Genomic DNA, 20818 nt, shown 5'->3' with positions numbered 1-20818 from the left:
GTCTCACTCCCTTCTCCCTCAGTCTCCCCCAGTCTCCCTCAGTCTCACTCCCTTCTCCCTCAGTCTCCCTCAGTTTCCCTCAGTCTCACTCCCTTCTCCCTCAGTCTCCCTCAGTCTCCCTCAGTCTCACTCCCTTCTCCCTCAGTCTCACTCCCTTCTCCCTCAGTCTCACTCAGTCTCACTCAGTCTCCCTCAGTCTCCCTCAGTCTCACTCCCTTCTCCCTCAGTCTCCCTCAGTCTCCCTCAGTCTCACTCCCTTCTCCCTCAGTCACACTCCCTTCTTCCTCAGTCTCACTCCCTTCTCCCTCAGTCTCCCTCAGTCTCCCTTAGTCTCCCTCAGTCTCACTCCCTTCTCCCTCAGTCTCATCCCCTTCTTCCTCAGTCTCACTCCCTACTCCCTCAGTCTTCCTCAGTCTCCCTCAGTCTCCCTCAGACTCCATCAGTCTCCCTCAGTCTCACTCCCTTCTCCCTCAGTCTCACTCCCTTCTCCCTCAGTCTCACTCCCTACTCCCTCAGTCTCTCTCAGTCTCCCTCAGTTTCCCTCAGTCTCACTCCCTTCTCCCTCAGTCTCCCTCAGTCTCCCTCAGTCTCCCTCAGTCTCCCTCAGTCTCCCTCAGTCTCACTCCCTTCTCCCTGTCTCCCTCAGCCTCACTCCCTTCTCCCTCAGTCTCACTCAGTCTCCCTCAGTCTCCCTTAGTCTCCCTCAGTCTCACTCCCTTCTCCCTCAGTCTCACTCCCTTCTTCCTCAGTCTCACTCCCTACTCCCTCAGTCTTCCTCAGTCTCCCTCAGTCTCCCTCAGACTCCATCAGTCTCCCTCAGTCTCACTCCCTTCTCCCTCAGTCTCACTCCCTTCTCCCTCAGTCTCACTCCCTACTCCCTCAGTCTCCCTCAGTCTCACTCCCTTCTCCCTCAGTCTCCCTCAGTCTCTCTCAGTCTCCCTCAGTTTCCCTCAGTCTCACTCCCGTCTCCCTCAGTCTCCCTCAGTCTCCCTCAGTCTCCCTCAGTCTCACTCCCTTCTCCCTGTCTCCCTCAGTCTCACTCCCTTCTCCCTCAGTCTCCCTCAGTCTCTCTCAGTCTCCCTCAGTTTCCCTCAGTCTCACTCCCTTCTCCCTCAGTCTCCCTCAGTCTCCCTCAGTCTCACTCCCTTCTCCCTGTCTCCCTCAATCTCACTCCCTTCTCCCTCAGTCTCACTCCCTACTCCCTCAGTCTCCCTCAGTCAACCTCAGTCTCACTCTCTTCTCCCTCAGTCTCACTCCCTTCTTCCTCAGTCTCACTCCCTTCTCCCTCAGTCTCACTCCCTTCTTCCTCAGTCTCCCTCAATCTCCCTCAGTCTTTCTCAGTCTCCCTCAGTCTCACTCCCTACTCCCTCAGTCTCCCTCAGTTTCCCTCAGTCTCCCTCAGTCTCAAACCCTACTCCCTCAGTCTCACTCCCTACTCCCTCAGTCTCACTCCCTACTCCCCCAGTCTCACTCCCTTCTCCCTCAGTCTCACTCCCTTCTTCCTCAGTCTCACTCCCTACTCCCTCAGTCTCACTCCCTAATCCCTCAGTCTCACTCCCTACTCCCGCAGTCTCACTCCCTACTCCCTCAGTCTCACTCCCTACTCCCTCAGTCTCTCTCCCTACTCCCTCAGTCTCACCCCCTACTCCCTCAGTCTCACTCCCTCAGTCTCACTCCCTTCTCCCTCAGTCTCACTCCCTTCTCCCTCAGTCTCACTCCCTACTCCCTCAGTCTCCCCTACTCCCTCAGTCTCCCCTAGTCTCCTCCCTAAATCTCACTCCCTTCTCCCTCATTCCCTCAGTCTCCTCCTCACTCCCCTCAGTCTCCTCCCTCAATCTCCCCTCAGTCTCTCTCCCTCCCTCAGTCTCCCCCTAGTCTCCCTCAGTCTCCCTCAGTCTCACTCTCTTCTCCCTCAGTCTCACTCCCTTCTTCCTCAGTCTCACTCCCTTCTCCCTCAGTCTCACTCCCTTCTTCCTCAGTCTCCCTCAGTCTCCCTCAGTCTCCCTCAGTCTCCCTCAGTCTCACTCCCTACTCCCTCAGTCTCCCTCAGTCTCCCCCAGTCTCCCTCAGTCTCACTCCCTACTCCCTCAGTCTCACTCCCTACTCCCTCAGTCTCACTCCCTACTCCCTCAGTCTCACTCCCTTCTCCCTCAGTCTCACTCCCTTCTTCCTCAGTATCACTCCCTTCTTCCTCAGTCTCACTCCCTACGCCCTCAGTCTCACTCCCTAATCCCTCAGTCTCACTCCCTTCTCCCTCAGTCTCACCCCCTACTCCCTCAGCCTCACTCCCTACTCCCTCAGTCTCACTCCCTATTCCCTCAGTCTCTCTCCCATCTCCCCCAGTCTCTCTCCCTACTCCCTCAGTCTCACCCCATACTCCCTCAGTCTCACTCCCTCAGTCTCACTCCCTTCTCCCTCAGTCTCACTCCCTTCTCCCTCAGTCTCACTCCCTACTCCCTCAGTCTCACTCCCTACTCCCTAAATCTCACTCCCTACTCCCTCAGTCTCAACCCCTACTCCCTCAGTCTCCCTCAGTCTCCCTCAGTCTCACTCCCTTCTCCCTCAGTCTCCCCCCCTACTCCCTCAGTCTCCCTCAGTCTCCCTCAGTCTCACTCCCTTCTCCCTCAGTCTCCCTCAGTCTCACTCCCTTCTCCCTCAGTCTCCCTCAGTCTCCCTCAGTCTCACTCCCTTCTCCCTGTCTCCCTCAGTCTCACTCCCTTCTCCCTCAGTCTCACTCAGTCTCACTCAGTCTCCCTCAGTCTCACTCCCTTCTCCCTCAGTCTCCCTCAGTCTCCCTCAGTCTCCCTCAGTCTCACTCCCTTCTCCCTCAGTCTCACTCCCTTCTTCCTCAGTCTCACTCCCTTCTCCCTCAGTCTCCCTCAGTCTCACTCCCTTCTCCCTCAGTCTCACTCCCTTCTTCCTCAGTCTCACTCCCTTCTCCCTCAGTCTCACTCCCTTCTCCCTCAGTCTCACTCCTTTCTTCCTCAGTCTCCCTCAGTCTCACTCCCTTCTCCCTCAGTCTCACTCAGTCTCACTCAGTCTCCCTCAGTCTCCCTCAGTCTCACTCCCTTCTCCCTCAGTCTCCCTCAGTCTCCCTCAGTCTCCTTCAGTCTCACTCCCTTCTCCCTCAGTCTCACTCCGTTCTTCCTCAGTCTCCCTCAGTCTCCCTCAGTCTCACTCCCTACTCCCTCAGTCTCCCTCAGTCTCCCTCAGGCTCCCTCAGTCTCACTCTCTTCTCCCTCAGTCTCACTCCCTTCTTCCTCAGTCTCACTCCCTTCTCCCTCAGTCTCACTCCCTTCTTCCTCTGTCTCCCTCAGTCTCCCTCAGTCTCCCTCAGTCTCACTCCCTACTCCCTCAGTCTCCCTCAGTCTCACTACCTACTCCCTCAGTCTCCCTCAGTCTCCCTCAGTCTCCCTCAGTCTCCCTCAGTCTCACTCTCTTCTCCCTCAGTCTCACTCCCTTCTTCCTCAGTCTCACTCCCTTCTCCCTCAGTCTCACTCCCTTCTTCCTCAGTCTCCCTCTGTCTCCCTCAGTCTCCCTCAGTCTCACTCCCTACTCCCTCAGTCTCCCTCAGTCTCCCTCAGTCTCCCTCAGTCTCCCTCAGTCTCCCTCAGTCTCCCTCAGTCTCACTCCCTACTCCCTCAGTCTCCCTCCCTTCTCCCTCAGTCTCACCCCCTACTCCCTCAGTCTCACACCCTACTACCTCGGTCTCAATCCCTACTCCCTCAGTCTCACTCCCTACTCCATCAGTCTCACTCCCTACTCCCTCAGTCTCACTCCCTTCTCCCTCAGTCTCACTCCCTTCTTCCTCAGTCTCACTCCCTTCTTCCTCAGTCTCACTCCCTACTCCCTCAGGCTCACTCCCTACTCCCTCAGTGTCACTCCCTACTCCCTCAGTCTCACTCCCTACTCCCTCAGTCTCACTCCCTTCTCCCTCAGCCTCACTCCCTACTCCCTCAGCCTCACTCCCTACTCCCTCAGTCTCACTCCCTACTCCCTCAGTCTCTCTCCCATCTCCCTCAGTATCTCTCCTACTCCCTCAGTCTCACCCCCTACTCCTCAGTCTCACTCCCTCAGTCTCACTCCCTTCTCCCTCAGTCTCACTCCCTACTCCCTCAGTCTCACTCCCTACTCCCTAAATCTCACTCCCTATTCCCTCAGTCTCACTCCCTACTCATTCAGTCTCACTACCTACTCCCTAAATCTCACTCCCTACTCCCTCAATCTCACTCCCTACTCCCTCAGTCTCAACCCCTACTCCCCCAGTCTCACTCCCTTCTCCCTCCGTCTCACTCCCTTCTTCCTCAGTCTCACTCCCTACTCCCTCAGTCTCACTCCCTACTCCCTCAGTCTCACTCCCTACTCCCTCAGTCTCACTCCCTTCTCCCTCAGTCTCACCCCCTACTCCCTCAGTCTCACACCCTACTACCTCGGTCTCAATCCCTACTCCCTCAGTCTCACTCCCCACTCCCTCAGTCTCACTCCCTACTCCCTCAGTCTCACTCCCTACTCCCTCTGTCTCACTCCCTACTCCCTCAGTCTCACCCCCTACTCCCTCAGTCTCACTCCCTCAGTCTCACTCCCTTCTCCCTCAGTCTCACTCCCTTCTCCCCCAGTCTCACTCCCTACTCCCTCAGTCTCACTCCCTACTCCCTAAATCTCACTCCCTATTCCCTCAGTCTCACTCCCTACTCATTCAGTCTCACTCCCTCTCCCTACTCCCTAAATCTCACTCCCTACTCCCTCAATCTCACTCCCTACTCCTCAGTCTCAACCCCTACTCCCTCAGTCTCACTCCTTCTCCCTCAGTCTCACTCCCTTCTTCCTCAGTCTCACTCCCTACTCCCTCAGTCTCATTCCCTACTCCCTCAGTCTCACTCCCTACTCCCTCAGTCTCACTCCCTACTCCCTCAGTCTCCCTCCCTTCTCCCTCAGTCTCACCCCCTACTCCCTCAGTCTCACACCCTACTCCCTCGGTCTCAATCCCTACTCCCTCAGTCTCACTCCCCACTCCCTCAGTCTCACTCCCTACTCCTTCACTCACTCCCTACTCCCTCAGTCTCACTCCCTACTCCCTCTGTCTCAATCCCTACTCCCTCAGTCTCACTCCCTACTCCCTCAGTCTCACTCCCTACTCCCTCAGTCTCACTCCCTTCTCCCTCAGTCTCACTCCCTTCTTCCTCAGTCTCACTCCCTTCTTCCTCAGTCTCACTCCCTACTCCCTCAGGCTCACTCCCTACTCCCTCAGTGTCACTCCCTACTCCCTCAGTCTCACTCCCTACTCCCTCAGTCTCTCCCTTCTCCCTCAGTCTCCTCCCTACTCCCCTCAGCCTCAGTCTCACTCCCTACTCCCAGTCTCACTCCCTACTCCCTCAGTCTCTCTCCCATCTCCCTCAGTATCTCTCCCTACTCCCTCAGTCTCACCCCCTACTCCCTCAGTCTCACTCCCTCAGTCTCACTCCCTTCTCCCTCAGTCTCACTCCCTTCTCCCTCAGTCTCACTCCCTACTACCTCAGTCTCACTCCCTACTCCCTAAATCTCACTCCCTATTCCCTCAGTCTCACTCCCTACTCATTCAGTCTCACTACCTACTCCCTAAATCTCACTCCCTACTCCCTCAGTCTCAATCCCTACTCCCTCAGTCTCACTCCCCACTCCCTCAGTCTCACTCCCTACTCCTTCAGTCTCACTCCCTACTCCCTCAGTCTCACTCCCTACTCCCTCTGTCTCAATCCCTACTCCCTCAGTCTCACTCCCTACTCCCTCAGTCTCACTCCCTACTCCCTCAGTTTCAATCCCTACTCCCTCAATCTCACTCCCTACTCCCTCAGTCTCACTCCCTACTCCCTCAGTCTCAAACCCTACTCCCTCAGTCTCACTCCCCACTCCATCAGTCTCACTCCCTACTCCGTCAGTCTCACTCCCTACTCCCTCAGTCTCACTCCCTACTCCCTCAGTCTCACTCCCTACTCCCTCAGTCTCAATTCCTACTCCCTCTGTCTCAATCCCTACTCCCTCAGTCTCACTCCCTACTCCCTCAGTCTCAATCCCTACTCCCTCAGTCTCACTCCCTACTCCCTCTGTCTCACTCCCTACTCCCTCTGTCTCAATCCCTACTCCCTCAGTCTCACTCCCCACTCCCCTCAGTCTCACTCCCTACTCCCCCTGTCTCAATCCCTACTCCCTCAGTCTCACTCCCTACTCCCCCTGTCTCACCCCCTACTCCCTCAGTCTCACTCCCTCAGTCTCCTCCCTACTCCTCAGTCTCACTCCCTTCTCCCTCAGTCTCACTCCCTACTCCCTCAGCCTCAGTCTCACTCCCTACTCCTCAGTCTCACTCCCTACTCCCTCAGTCTCTCTCCCATCTCCCTCAGTCTCTCTCCCTACTCCCTCAGTCTCACTCCCTCAGTCTCACTCCCTTCTCCCTCAGTCTCACTCCCTTCTCCCTCAGTCTCACTCCCTCTCCTCAGTCTCACTCCCTACTCCCTCAATCTCACTCCCTATTCCCTCAGTCTCACTCCCTACTCATTCAGTCTCACTACCTACTCCTAAATCTCCCCCACTCCATCAATCTCACTCCCTACTCCCTCAGTCTCAACCCCTACTCCCTCAGTCTCACTCCCTTCTTCCTCAGTCTCACTCCCTTCTTCCTCAGTCTCACTCCCTTCTCCCTCAGGCTCACTCCCTACTCCCTCAGTGTCCTCCCTACTCCCTCAGTCTCCTCTCCCTCAGTCTCACTCCCTTCTCCTCAGTCTCACTCCCTACTCCCTCAGTCCCTCAGTCTCACTCCCTATTCCCTCAGTCTCCTCCCTCTCATTCAGTCTCACTCCTACTCCCTAAATCTCCTCCCTACTCCATCAATCTCCCCCTCTGTCTCCCTCAGTCTCACTCCCTACTCCTCAGTCTCACTCCCTTCTCCCTCAGTCTCACTCCCTTCTTCCCTCAGTCTCCTCCCTTCAGTCTCACTCCCTTCTCCCTCAGTCTCACTCCCTTCTCCTCAGTCTCACTCCCTACTCCCTCAGTCTCCTCCCTCTCCCTCAGTCTCCCCTTCTCCCTCAGTCTCACTCCCTCTCCCTCAGTCAGCCTCACTCCCTCTCCCTCAGTCTCACTCCCTACTCCTCAGTCTCTCTCCCATCTCCCTCAGTATCTCTCCCTACTCCCTCAGTCTCCCAGTCTCCCTCCTCCCTCAGTCTCAGTCTCCCTCAGTCTCACTCCTTCTCCCTCAGTCTCCTCCCTACTCCCTCAGTCTCACTCCCTACTCCCTAAATCTCACTCCCTATTCCCTCAGTCTCACTCCCTACTCATTCAGTCTCACTACCTACTCCCTAAATCTCACTCCCTACTCCCTCAATCTCACTCCCTACTCCCTCAGTCTCAACCCCTATTCCCTCAGTCTCACTCCCTTCTCCCTCAGTCTCACTCCCTTCTTCCTCAGTCTCACTCCCTAATCCCTCAGTCTCATTCCCTACTCCCTCAGTCTCACTCCCTACTCCCTCAGTCTCACTCCCTACTCCCTCAGTCTCCCTCCCTTCTCCCTCAGTCTCACCCCCTACTCCCTCAGTCTCACACCCTACTCCCTCAGTCTCAATCCCTACTCCCTCAGTCTCACTCCCCACTCCCTCAGTCTCACTCCCTACTCCTTCAGTCTCACTCCCTACTCCCTCAGTCTCACTCCCTACTCCCTCTGTCTCAATCCCTACTCCCTCAGTCTCACTCCCTACTCCCTCAGTCTCACTCCCTACTCCCTCAGTTTCAATCCCTACTCCCTCAATCTCACTCCCTACTCCCTCAGTCTCACTCCCTACCCCTCAGTCTCAATCCCTACTCCCTCAGTCTCACTCCCCACTCCCTCAGTCTCAGTCCCTCTCCCTCAGTCCTCCCTACTCCCTCAGTCTCACTCCCTTCTCCTCAGTCTCACTCCCTACTCCCTCAGCCTCAGCCTCACTCTCTACTCCCTCAGTCTCACTCCCTACTCCCTCAGTCTCTCTCCCATCTCCCTCAGTATCTCTCCCTACCCCCTCAGTCTCACCCCCTACTCCCTCAGTCTCACTCCCTCAGTCTCACTCCCTTCTCCCTCAGTCTCACTCCCTTCTCCCTCAGTCTCACTCCCTACTCCCTCAGTCTCACTCCCTACTCCTAAATCTCACTCCCTATTCCCTCAGTCTCACTCCCTACTCATTCAGTCTCACTACCTACTCCCTAAATCTCACTCCCTACTCCCTCAATCTCACTCCCTACTCCCTCAGTCTCAACCCCTACTCCCTCAGTCTCACTCCCTGCTCCCTCAGTCTCACTCCCTTCTTCCTCAGTCTCACTCCCTACTCCCTCAGTCTCACTCCCTACTCCCTCAGTCTCACTCCCTCAGTCTCCCCCTCTCTCCCTCAGTCTCACCCCCTCTCCCTCAGTCTCACCCCTACCTCTCCACTCCTCAGTCTCAGTCTCCCTACTCCCTCAGTCTCACTCCCTCTCCCTCCCTCAGTCTCACTCCCTACTCCCTCAGTCTCAATCCCTACTCCCTCAGTCTCACTCCCCACTCCCTCAGTCTCCCTACTCAGTCTCACTCCCTACTCTCTCAGTCTCACTCCCTACTCCCTCTCAATCCCTCTCCTCAGTCTCCTCCTTACTCCCCTCAGTCTCACTCCCTACTCCCTCAGTTTCACTCCCTCAATCTCACTCCCTACTCCCTCAGTCTCTACTCCCTCAGTCTCAATCCCTACTCCCTCAGTCTCACTCCCCACTCCATCAGTCTCACTCCCTACTCCCTCAGTCTCAATCCCTACTCCCTCAGTCTCACTCCCTACTCCCTCAGTCTCAATCCCTACTCCCTCAGTCTCACTCCCCACTCCATCAGTCTCACTCCCTACTCCTCAGTCTCCTCCCTACTCCCTCAGTCTCCCTCCCTTCTCCCTCAGTCTCACTCCCTACTCCCTCAGTCTCACACCCCTACTCCCTCAGTCTCAATCCCTACTCCCTCAGTCTCACTCCCCACCCCTCAGTCTCACTCCCTACTCCCTTCAGTCTCACTCCCTACTCTCTCAGTCTCTCTCCCTACTCCTTCTGTCTCAATCCCTACTCCCTCAGTCTCACTCCCTCCCTCAGTCTCCTCCCTACTCCCTCAGTTTCAATCCCTACTCCCTCAATCTCACTCCCTACTCCCTCAGTCTCACTCCCTACTCCCTCAGTCTCAATCCCTACTCCCTCAGTCTCACTCCCCACTCCATCAGTCTCACTCCCTACTCCCTCAGTCTCACTCCCTACTCCCTCAGTCTCACTCCCTACTCCCTCTGTCTCAATCCCTGCTCCCTCAGTCTCCTCCCTACTCCCTCAGTCTCAATTCCTACTCCCTCTGTCTCAATCCCTACTCCCTCAGTCTCACTCCCTACTCCCTCAGTCTCAATCCCTACTCCCTCAGTCTCACTCCCTACTCCCTCTGTCTCACTCCCTACTCCCTCTGTTTCAATCCCTACTCCCTCAGTCTCCCCACTCCCTCAGTCTCACTCCCTACTCCCCCTGTCTCAATCCCTACTCCCTCAGTCTCACTCCCTACTTCCTCAGTCTCAATCCCTACTCCCTCAGTCTCACTCCCTACTCCCTCAGTCTCACTCCCTACTACCCCAGTCTCACTCCCTACTCCCTCAGTCTCAATCCCTACTCCCTCAGTCTCACTCCCTACTCCCTCAGTCTCCCCTACTCCCTCAGTCTCCTCCCTCTCCCTCAGTCTCCTCCCTACTCCCTCTGTCTCAATCCCAACTCCCTCCGTCTCACTCCCTATTCCCTCAGTCTCAATCCCTTCTCCCTCAGTCTCCCTCAGTCTCCCTCAGTCTCACTCCCTTCTCCCTCAGTCTCACTCCCTTCTTCCTCAGTCTCCTCCCTTCTCCCTCAGTCTCCCTCAGTCTCCCTCAGTCTCCCTCAGTCTCACTCCCTTCTCCCTCAGTCTCCTCCCTTCTTCCTCAGTCTCACTCCCTACTCCCTCAGTCTTCCTCAGTCTCCCTCCGTCTCCCTCAGTCTCCCTCAGTCTCACTCCCTTCTCCCTCAGTCTCACTCCCTTCTCCCTCAGTCTCACTCCGTTCTTCCTCAGTCTCCCTCAGTCTCCCTCAGTCTCCCTCAGTCTCACTCCCTACTCCCTCAGTCTCCCTCAGTCTCCCTCAGTCTCACTCTCTTCTCCCTCAGTCTCACTCCCTTCTTCCTCAGTCTCACTCCCTCTCCCTCAGTCTCACTCCCTTCTCCTCAGTCTCCCTCAGTCTCCCTCAGTCTCCCTCCCTACTCCCTCAGTCTCCCTCAGTCTCCCTCAGTCTCCCTCAGTCTCACTCCCTACTCCCTCAGTCTCCTCCCTACTCCCTCAGTCTCACTCCCTCTCCCTCAGTCTCACTCCCTACTCCCTCAGTCTCACTCCCTTCTTCCTCAGTCTCACTCCCTTCTTCCTCAGTCTCACTCCCTACTCCCTCAGGCTCTCCTCCCTACTCCCTCAGTCTCACTCCCTACTCCCTCAGTCTCACTCCCTACTCCCTCAGTCTCACTCCCTTCTCCCTCAGTCTCACTCCCTACTCCCTCAGTCTCACTCCCTACTCCCTCAGTCTCACTCCCTACTCCCTCAGTCTCACTCCCTCTCCCTCAGTCTCTCTCCCCTCATCTCCCTCAGTATCTCTCCCTCTCCCTCAGTCTCACCTCTTACTCCCTCAGTCTCACTCCCTACTCCCTCAGTTTCAATCCCTTCTCCCTCAATCTCCTCCCTACTCCCTCAGTCTCACTCCCTACTCCCTCAGTCTCAATCCCTACTCCCTCAGTCTCACTCCCCACTCCATCAGTCTCCTCCCTACTCCTCAGTCTCACTCCCTACTCCCTCAGTCTCACTCCCTACTCCCTCTGTCTCAATCCCTGCTCCCTCAGTCTCACTCCCTACTCCCTCAGTCTCAATTCCTACTCCCTCTGTCTCAATCCCTACTCCCTCAGTCTCACTCCCTACTCCTCTCAATCCCTACTCCCTCAGTCTCACTCCCTACTCCCTCTGTCTCAATCCCTACTCCCTCTGTTTCAATCCCTACTCCCTCAGTCTCACTTTCCACTCCCTCAGTCTCACTCCCTACTCCCCCTGTCTCAATCCCTACTCCCTCAGTCTCACTCCCTACTTCCTCAGTCTCAATCCCTACTCCCTCAGTCTCACTCCCTACTCCCTCAGTCTCACTCCCTACTACCCCAGTCTCACTCCCTACTCCCTCAGTCTCAATCCCTACTCCCTCAGTCTCACTCCCTACTCCCTCAGTCTCCCCTACTCCCTCAGTCTCACTCCCTACTCCCTCAGTCTCACTCCCTACTCCCTCTGTCTCAATCCCAACTCCCTCCGTCTCACTCCCTATTCCCTCAGTCTCAATCCCTTCTCCCTCAGTCTCCCTCAGTCTCCCTCAGTCTCACTCCCTTCTCCCTCAGTCTCACTCCCTTCTTCCTCAGTCTCACTCCCTTCTCCCTCAGTCTCCCTCAGTCTCCCTCAGTCTCCCTCAGTCTCACTCCCTTCTCCCTCAGTCTCACTCCCTTCTTCCTCAGTCTCACTCCCTACTCCCTCAGTCTTCCTCAGTCTCCCTCCGTCTCCCTCAGTCTCCCTCAGTCTCACTCCCTTCTCCCTCAGTCTCACTCCCTTCTCCCTCAGTCTCACTCCGTTCTTCCTCAGTCTCCCTCAGTCTCCCTCAGTCTCCCTCAGTCTCACTCCCTACTCCCTCAGTCTCCCTCAGTCTCCCTCAGTCTCACTCTCTTCTCCCTCAGTCTCACTCCCTTCTTCCTCAGTCTCACTCCCCTCTCCCTCAGTCTCACTCCCTTCTCCCTCAGTCTCCCTCAGTCTCCCTCAGTCTCCCTCCCTACTCCCTCAGTCTCCCTCAGTCTCCCTCAGTCTCCCTCAGTCTCACTCCCTACTCCATCAGTCTCACTCCCTACTCCCTCAGTCTCACTCCCTACTCCCTCAGTCTCACTCCCTACTCCCTCAGTCTCACTCCCTTCTTCCTCAGTCTCACTCCCTTCTTCCTCAGTCTCACTCCCTACTCCCTCAGGCTCACTCCCTACTCCCTCAGTGTCACTCCCTACTCCCTCAGTCTCACTCCCTACTCCCTCAGTCTCACTCCCTTCTCCCTCAGTCTCACTCCCTACTCCCTCAGCCTCACTCCCTACTCCCTCAGTCTCACTCCCTACTCCCTCAGTCTCACTCCCTACTCCCTCAGTCTCTCTCCCATCTCCCTCAGTATCTCTCCCTACTCCCTCAGTCTCACCCCCTACTCCCTCAGTCTCACTCCCTCAGTCTCACTCCCTTCTCCCTCAGTCTCACTCCCTACTCCCTCAGTCTCACTCCCTACTCCCTAAATCTCCCTCCCTATTCCCTCAGTCTCACTCCCTACTCATTCAGTCTCACTCCCTACTCCCTAAATCTCACTCCCTACTCCCTCAATCTCACTCCCTACTCCCTCAGTCTCAACCCCTACTCCCCCAGTGTCACTCCCTTCTCCCTCCGTCTCACTCCCTTCTTCCTCAGTCTCACTCCCTTCTCCCTCAGTCTCACTCCCTACTCCCTCAGTCTCCCTCCCTTCTCCCTCAGTCTCACCCCCTACTCCCTCAGTCTCACACCCTACTCCCTCGGTCTCAATCCCTACTCCCTCAGTCTCACTCCCCACTCCCTCAGTCTCACTCCCCACTCCCTCAGTCTCACTCCCTACTCCTTCAGTCTCACTCCCTACTCCCTCAGTCTCACTCCCTACTCCCTCTGTCTCAATCCCTACTCCCTCAGTCTCACTCCCTACTCCCTCAGTTTCAATCCCTACTCCCTCAATCTCACTCCCTACTCCCTCAGTCTCACTCCATACTCCCTCAGTCTCAATCCCTACTCCCTCAGTCTCACTCCCTACTCCCTCAGTCTCACTCCCTACTCCCTCAGTCTCACTCCCTACTCCCTCAGTCTCACTCCCTACTCCCTCAGTCTCCCTCCCGTCTCCCTCAGTCTCACCCCCTACTCCCTCAGTCTCACTCCCTACTCCCTCAGTCTCAAACCCTACTCCCTCAGTCTCACTCCCCACTCCATCAGTCTCACTCCCTACTCCGTCAGTCTCACTCCCTACTCCCTCAGTCTCACTCCCTACTCCCTCAGTCTCACTCCCTACTCCCTCAGTCTCAATTCCTACTCCCTCTGTCTCAATCCCTACTCCCTCAGTCTCCCTCAGTCTCACTCCCTTCTCCCTCAGTCTCACTCCCTTCTTCCTCAGTCTCACTCCCTTCTCCCTCAGTCTCCCTCAGTCTCCCTCAGTCTCCCTCAGTCTCACTCCCTTCTCCCTCAGTCTCACTCCCTTCTTCCTCAGTCTCACTCCCTACTCCCTCAGTCTTCCTCAGTCTCCCTCCGTCTCCCTCAGTCTCCCTCAGTCTCACTCCCTTCTCCCTCAGTCTCACTCCCTTCTCCCTCAGTCTCACTCCCTCTTCCTCAGTCTCCCTCAGTCTCCCTCAGTCTCCCTCAGTCTCACTCCCTACTCCCTCAGTCTCCCTCAGTCTCCCTCAGTCTCACTCTCTTCTCCCTCAGTCTCACTCCCTTCTCCATCAGTCTCACTCCCTACTCCCTCAGTCTCACTCCCTACTCCCTCAGTCTCACTCCCTAGTCTCCCTCAGTCTCCTCCCTTCTTCCTCAGTCTCACTCCCTTCTTCCTCAGTCTCACTCCCTACTCCCTCAGGCTCCTCCCTACTCCCTCAGTGTCACTCCCTCTCCCTCAGTCTCACTCCCTACTCCCTCAGTCTCACTCCCTTCTCCCTCAGTCTCACTCCCTACTCCCTCAGCCTCACTCCCTACTCCCTCAGTCTCACTCCCTACTCCCTCAGTCTCTCTCCCTCATCTCCCTCAGTATCTCTCCCTACTCCCTCAGTCTCACCCCCCCTACTCCCTCAGTCTCTCCCTCTCCCTCAGTCTCACTCCCTTCTCCCTCAGTCTCCTCCCTTCTCCCTCAGTCTCACTCCCCTACTCCCTCAGTCTCACTCCCTACTCCTAAATCTCCCTCCCTATTCCCTCAGTCTCACTCCCTACTCATTCAGTCTCACTCCCTCTCCCTAAATCTCTCACTCCCTACTCCCTCAATCTCCTCCCTACTCCCTCAGTCTCACCCCTACTCCCCAGTGTCCTCCTTCTCCTCCCCTCAGTCTCACTCCCTTCTTCCTCAGTCTCACTCCCTTCTCCCTCAGTCTCACTCCCTACTCCCTCAGTCTCCCTCCCTTCTCCCTCAGTCTCACCCCCTACTCCCTCAGTCTCACCCCTACTCCCTCCTCAGTCCCTACTCCCTCAGTCTCACTCCCCACTCCCTCAGTCTCACTCCCCACTCCCTCAGTCTCAATCTCCCTACTCCTTCAGTCTCCTCCCCTACTCCCTCAGTCTCACTCCCTACTCCTCTGTCTCAATCCCCCGTCTCCCTCAGTCTCACTCCCTACTCCCTCAGTCTCACTCCCTACTCCCTCAGTTTCAATCCCTACTCCCTCAATCTCACTCCCTACTCCCTCAGTCTCACTCCATACTCCCTCAGTCTCAATCCCCTAAATCTCCCTCAGTCTCACTCCCCTACTCCCTCAGTCTCACCCCTACTCCCTCAGTCTCTCCCTACTCCCTCAGTCTCACTCCCTACTCCCTCAGTCTCCCTCCCGTCTCCCTCAGTCTCACCCCCTACTCCCTCAGTCTCACTCCCTACTCCCTCAGTCTCAAACCCTACTCCCTCAGTCTCACTCCCCACTCCATCAGTCTCACTCCCTACTCCGTCAGTCTCACTCCCTACTCCCTCAGTCTCCTCCCTACTCCCTCAGTCTCAATCTCCCTACTCCCTCAGTCTCAATCCCTACTCCCTCTGTCTCACTCCTCCCTCAGTCTCCCCTACTCCCTCAGTCTCAATCCCTACTCCCTCAGTCTCACTCCCTTCTCCTCAGTCTCCTCCCTTCTCCCTCAGTCTCCTCCTACTCCCTCAGTCCCTACTCCCTCAGTCTCCCTCCCTTCTCCCTCAGTCTCACCCCCTACTCCCTCAGTCTCACACCCTACTCCCTCGGTCTCAATCCCTACTCCCTCAGTCTCACTCCCCACTCCCTCAGTCTCACTCCCCACTCCCTCAGTCTCACTCCCTACTCCTTCAGTCTCACTCCCTACTCCCTCAGTCTCACTCCCTACTCCCTCTGTCTCAATCCCTACTCCCTCAGTCTCACTCCCTACTCCCTCAGTCTCACTCCCTACTCCCTCAGTTTCAATCCCTACTCCCTCAATCTCACTCCCTACTCCCTCAGTCTCACTCCATACTCCCTCAGTCTCAATCCCTACTCCCTCAGTCTCACTCCCTACTCCCTCAGTCTCACTCCCTACTCCCTCAGTCTCACTCCCTACTCCCTCAGTCTCACTCCCTACTCCCTCAGTCTCCCTCCCGTCTCCCTCAGTCTCACCCCCTACTCCCTCAGTCTCACTCCCTACTCCCTCAGTCTCAAACCCTACTCCCTCAGTCTCACTCCCCACTCCATCAGTCTCACTCCCTACTCCGTCAGTCTCACTCCCTACTCCCTCAGTCTCACTCCCTACTCCCTCAGTCTCACTCCCTACTCCCTCAGTCTCAATTCCTACTCCCTCTGTCTCAATCCCTACTCCCTCAGTCTCACTCCCTACTCCCTCAGTCTCAATCCCTACTCCCTCAGTCTCACTCCCTACTCCCTCTGTCTCACTCCCTACTCCCTCTGTTTCAATCCCTACTCCCTCAGTCTCACTCCCCACTCCCTCAGTCTCACTCCCTACTCCCCCTGTCTCAATCCCTACTCCCTCAGTCTCACTCCCTACTCCCCCTGTCTCACCCCCTACTCCCTCAGTCTCACTCCCTCAGTCTCACTCCCTACTCCCTCAGTCTCACTCCCTTCTCCCTCAGTCTCACTCCCTACTCCCTCAGCCTCAGCCTCACTCCCTACTCCCTCAGTCTCACTCCCTACTCCCTCAGTCTCTCTCCCATCTCCCTCAGTATCTCTCCCTACTCCCTCAGTCTCACTCCCTCAGTCTCACTCCCTTCTCCCTCAGTCTCACTCCCTTCTCCCTCAGTCTCACTCCCTACTCCCTCAGTCTCACTCCCTACTCCCTAAATCTCACTCCCTATTCCCTCAGTCTCACTCCCTACTCATTCAGTCTCACTACCTACTCCCTAAATCTCACTCCCTACTCCATCAATCTCACTCCCTACTCCCTCAGTCTCAACCCCTACTCCCTCAGTCTCACTCCCTTCTCCCTCAGTCTCACTCCCTTCTTCCTCAGTCTCACTCCCTTCTTCCTCAGTCTCACTCCCTACTCCCTCAGGCTCACTCCCTACTCCCTCAGTGTCACTCCCTACTCCCTCAGTCTCACTCCCTACTCCCTCAGTCTCACTCCCTTCTCCCTCAGTCTCACTCCCTACTCCCTCAGCCTCAGCCTCACTCCCTACTCCCTCAGTCTCACTCCCTACTCCCTCAGTCTCTCTCCCATCTCCCTCAGTATCTCTCCCTACTCCCTCAGTCTCACCCCCTACTCCCTCAGTCTCACTCCCTCAGTCTCACTCCCTTCTCCCTCAGTCTCACTCCCTTCTCCCTCAGTCTCACTCCCTACTCCCTCAGTCTCACTCCCTACTCCCTAAATCTCACTCCCTATTCCCTCAGTCTCACTCCCTACTCATTCAGTCTCACTACCTACTCCCTAAATCTCACTCCCTACTCCCTCAATCTCACTCCCTACTCCCTCAGTCTCAACCCCTATTCCCTCAGTCTCACTCCCTTCTCCCTCAGTCTCACTCCCTTCTTCCTCCCTTCTTCCTCAGTCTCACTCCCTAATCCCTCAGTCTCATTCCCTACTCCCTCAGTCTCCTCCCTACTCCCTCAGTCTCACTCCCTACTCCCTCAGTCTCCCTCCCTTCTCCTCAGTCTCACCCCCTCTCCCTCAGTCTCACTCCCTACTCCCTCAGTCTCAATCCCTACTCCCTCAGTCTCACTCCCCACTCCCTCAGTCTCAGTCTCCCTACTCCTTCAGTCTCACTCCCTACTCCCTCAGTCTCACTCCCTACTCCCTCTGTCTCAATCCCTACTCCCTCAGTCTCACTCCCTACTCCCTCAGTCTCACTCCCTACTCCCTCAGTCTCCCTCCCTTCTCCCTCAGTCTCACCCCCTACTCCCTCAGTCTCACACCCTACTCCCTCAGTCTCAATCCCTACTCCCTCAGTCTCACTCCCCACTCCCTCAGTCTCACTCCCTACTCCTTCAGTCTCACTCCCTACTCCCTCAGTCTCACTCCCTACTCCCTCTGTCTCAATCCCTACTCCCTCAGTCTCACTCCCTACTCCCTCAGTCTCACTCCCTACTCCCTCAGTTTCAATCCCTACTCCCTCAATCTCACTCCCTACTCCCTCAGTCTCACTCCCTACCCCCTCAGTCTCAATCCCTACTCCCTCAGTCTCACTCCCCACTCCATCAGTCTCACTCCCTACTCCGTCAGTCTCACTCCCTACTCCCTCAGTCTCACTCCCTACTCCCTCTGTCTCAATCCCTGCTCCCTCAGTCTCACTCCCTACTCCCTCAGTCTCAATTCCTACTCCCTCTGTCTCAATCCCTACTCCCTCAGTCTCAATCCCTACTCCCTCAGTCTCACTCCCTACTCCCTCTGTCTCACTCCCTACTCCCTCTGTTTCAATCCCTACTCCCTCAGTCTCACTCCCCACTCCCTCAGTCTCACTCCCTACTCCCCCTGTCTCAATCCCTACTCCCTCAGTCTCACTCCCTACTCCCTCAGTCTCACTCCCTTCTCCCTCAGTCTCACTCCCTACTCCCTCAGCCTCAGCCTCACTCTCTACTCCCTCAGTCTCACTCCCTACTCCCTCAGTCTCTCTCCCATCTCCCTCAGTATCTCTCCCTACTCCCTCAGTCTCACCCCCTCCCTCAGTCTCCCTCAGTCTCACTCCCTCAGTCTCACTCCCTTCTCCCTCAGTCTCACTCCCTTCTCCCTCAGTCTCACTCCCTACTCCCTCAGTCTCACTCCCTACTCCCTAAATCTCACTCCCTATTCCCTCAGTCTCACTCCCTACTCATTCAGTCTCACTACCTACTCCCTAAATCTCACTCCCTACTCCCTCAATCTCACTCCCTACTCCCTCAGTCTCAACCCCTACTCCCTCAGTCTCACTCCCTGCTCCCTCAGTCTCACTCCCTTCTTCCTCAGTCTCACTCCCTACTCCCTCAGTCTCATTCCCTACTCCCTCAGTCTCACTCCCTACTCCCTCAGTCTCACTCCCTACTCCCTCAGTCTCCCTCCCTTCTCCCTCAGTCTCACACCCTACTCCCTCAGTCTCACACCCTACTCCCTCAGTCTCAATCCCTACTCCCTCAGTCTCACTCCCCACTCCCTCAGTCTCACTCCCTACTCCTTCAGTCTCACTCCCTACTCTATCAGTCTCACTCCTCCTGTCTCAATCCCTACTCCTTCTGTCTCAATCCCTACTCCCTCAGTCTCACTCCTTACTCCCTCAGTCTCACTCCCTACTCCCTCAGTTTCAATCCCTACTCCCTCAATCTCACTCCCTACTCCCTCAGTCTCACTCCCTACTCCCTCAGTCTCAATCCCTACTCCCTCAGTCTCACTCCCCACTCCATCAGTCTCACTCCCTACTCCGTCAGTCTCAATCCCTACTCCCTCAGTCTCACTCCCTACTCCCTCAGTCTCAATCCCTACTCCCTCAGTCTCACTCCCCACTCCATCAGTCTCACTCCCTACTCCGTCAGTCTCACTCCCTACTCCCTCAGTCTCCCTCCCTTCTCCCTCAGTCTCACACCCTACTCCCTCAGTCTCACACCCTACTCCCTCAGTCTCAATCCCTACTCCCTCAGTCTCACTCCCCACTCCCTCAGTCTCACTCCCTACTCCTTCAGTCTCACTCCCTACTCTCTCAGTCTCACTCCCTACTCCTTCTGTCTCAATCCCTACTCCCTCAGTCTCACTCCTTACTCCCTCAGTCTCACTCCCTACTCCCTCAGTTTCAATCCCTACTCCCTCAATCTCACTCCCTACTCCCTCAGTCTCACTCCCTACTCCCTCAGTCTCAATCCCTACTCCCTCAGTCTCACTCCCCACTCCATCAGTCTCACTCCCTACTCCGTCAGTCTCACTCCCTACTCCCTCAGTCTCACTCCCTACTCCCTCTGTCTCAATCCCTGCTCCCTCAGTCTCACTCCCTACTCCCTCAGTCTCAATTCCTACTCCCTCTGTCTCAATCCCTACTCCCTCAGTCTCACTCCCTACTCCCTCAGTTTCAATCCCTACTCCCTCAATCTCACTCCCTACTCCCTCAGTCTCACTCCCTACTCCCTCAGTCTCAATCCCTACTCCCTCAGTCTTACTCCCCACTCCATCAGTCTCACTCCCTACTCCGTCAGTCTCACTCCCTACTCCGTCAGTCTCACTCCCTACTCCCTCAGTCTCCCTACTCCCTCTGTCTCCCCTCTCCCTCTGTCTCAATCCCTGCTCCCTCAGTCTCACTCCCTACTCCCTCAGTCTCAATTCCTACTCCCTCTGTCTCAATCCCTACTCCCTCAGTCTCACTCCCTACTCCCTCAGTCTCAATCCCTACTCCCTCAGTCTCACTCCCTACTCCCTCTGTCTCACTCCCTACTCCCTCTGTTTCAATCCCTACTCCCTCAGTCTCACTTTCCACTCCCTCAGTCTCACTCCCTACTCCCCCTGTCTCAATCCCTACTCCCTCAGTCTCACTCCCTACTTCCTCAGTCTCAATCCCTACTCCCTCAGTCTCACTCCCTACTCCCTCAGTCTCACTCCCTACTACCCCAGTCTCACTCCCTACTCCCTCAGTCTCAATCCCTACTCCCTCAGTCTCACTCCCTACTCCCTCAGTCTCACTCCCTACTCCCTCTGTCTCAATCCCAACTCCCTCCGTCTCACTCCCTATTCCCTCAGTCTCAATCCCTTCTCCCTCAGTCTCCCTCAGTCTCCCTCAGTCTCACTCCCTTCTCCCTCAGTCTCACTCCCTTCTTCCTCAGTCTCACTCCCTTCTCCCTCAGTCTCCCTCAGTCTCCCTCAGTCTCCCTCAGTCTCACTCCCTTCTCCCTCAGTCTCACTCCCTTCTTCCTCAGTCTCACTCCCTACTCCCTCAGTCTTCCTCAGTCTCCCTCCGTCTCCCTCAGTCTCCCTCAGTCTCACTCCCTTCTCCCTCAGTCTCACTCCCTTCTCCCTCAGTCTCACTCCGTTCTTCCTCAGTCTCCCTCAGTCTCCCTCAGTCTCCCTCAGTCTCACTCCCTACTCCCTCAGTCTCCCTCAGTCTCCCTCAGTCTCCCTCAGTCTCACTCTCTTCTCCCTCAGTCTCACTCCCTTCTTCCTCAGTCTCACTCCCCTCTCCCTCAGTCTCACTCCCTTCTCCCTCAGTCTCCCTCAGTCTCCCTCAGTCTCCCTCCCTACTCCCTCAGTCTCCCTCAGTCTCCCTCAGTCTCCCTCAGTCTCACTCCCTACTCCATCAGTCTCACTCCCTACTCCCTCAGTCTCACTCCCTACTCCCTCAGTCTCACTCCCTACTCCCTCAGTCTCACTCCCTTCTTCCTCAGTCTCACTCCCTTCTTCCTCAGTCTCACTCCCTACTCCCTCAGGCTCACTCCCTACTCCCTCAGTGTCACTCCCTACTCCCTCAGTCTCACTCCCTACTCCCTCAGTCTCACTCCCTTCTCCCTCAGTCTCACTCCCTACTCCCTCAGCCTCACTCCCTACTCCCTCAGTCTCACTCCCTACTCCCTCAGTCTCTCTCCCATCTCCCTCAGTATCTCTCCCTACTCCCTCAGT

At 56.2% G+C, this 20818-nt stretch overlaps 1 protein-coding gene across 1 annotated transcript in view; it reads left to right on the top strand.

Annotated features, from left to right (window-relative positions):
* Positions 1-20818, top strand: part of LOC115125341 (RNA binding protein fox-1 homolog 3-like) — a 143781-nt gene that overhangs the window by 103783 nt on the left and 19180 nt on the right. The window lies entirely within an intron of this gene.

This window comes from Oncorhynchus nerka, linkage group LG16 (genome assembly GCF_034236695.1).
Source record: "Oncorhynchus nerka isolate Pitt River linkage group LG16, Oner_Uvic_2.0, whole genome shotgun sequence".
Taxonomy (NCBI): Eukaryota; Metazoa; Chordata; class Actinopteri; order Salmoniformes; family Salmonidae; genus Oncorhynchus; species Oncorhynchus nerka.
Note: the sequence above shows the minus strand (reverse complement) of the source record. Positions and strands in the feature narration are given on the sequence as shown.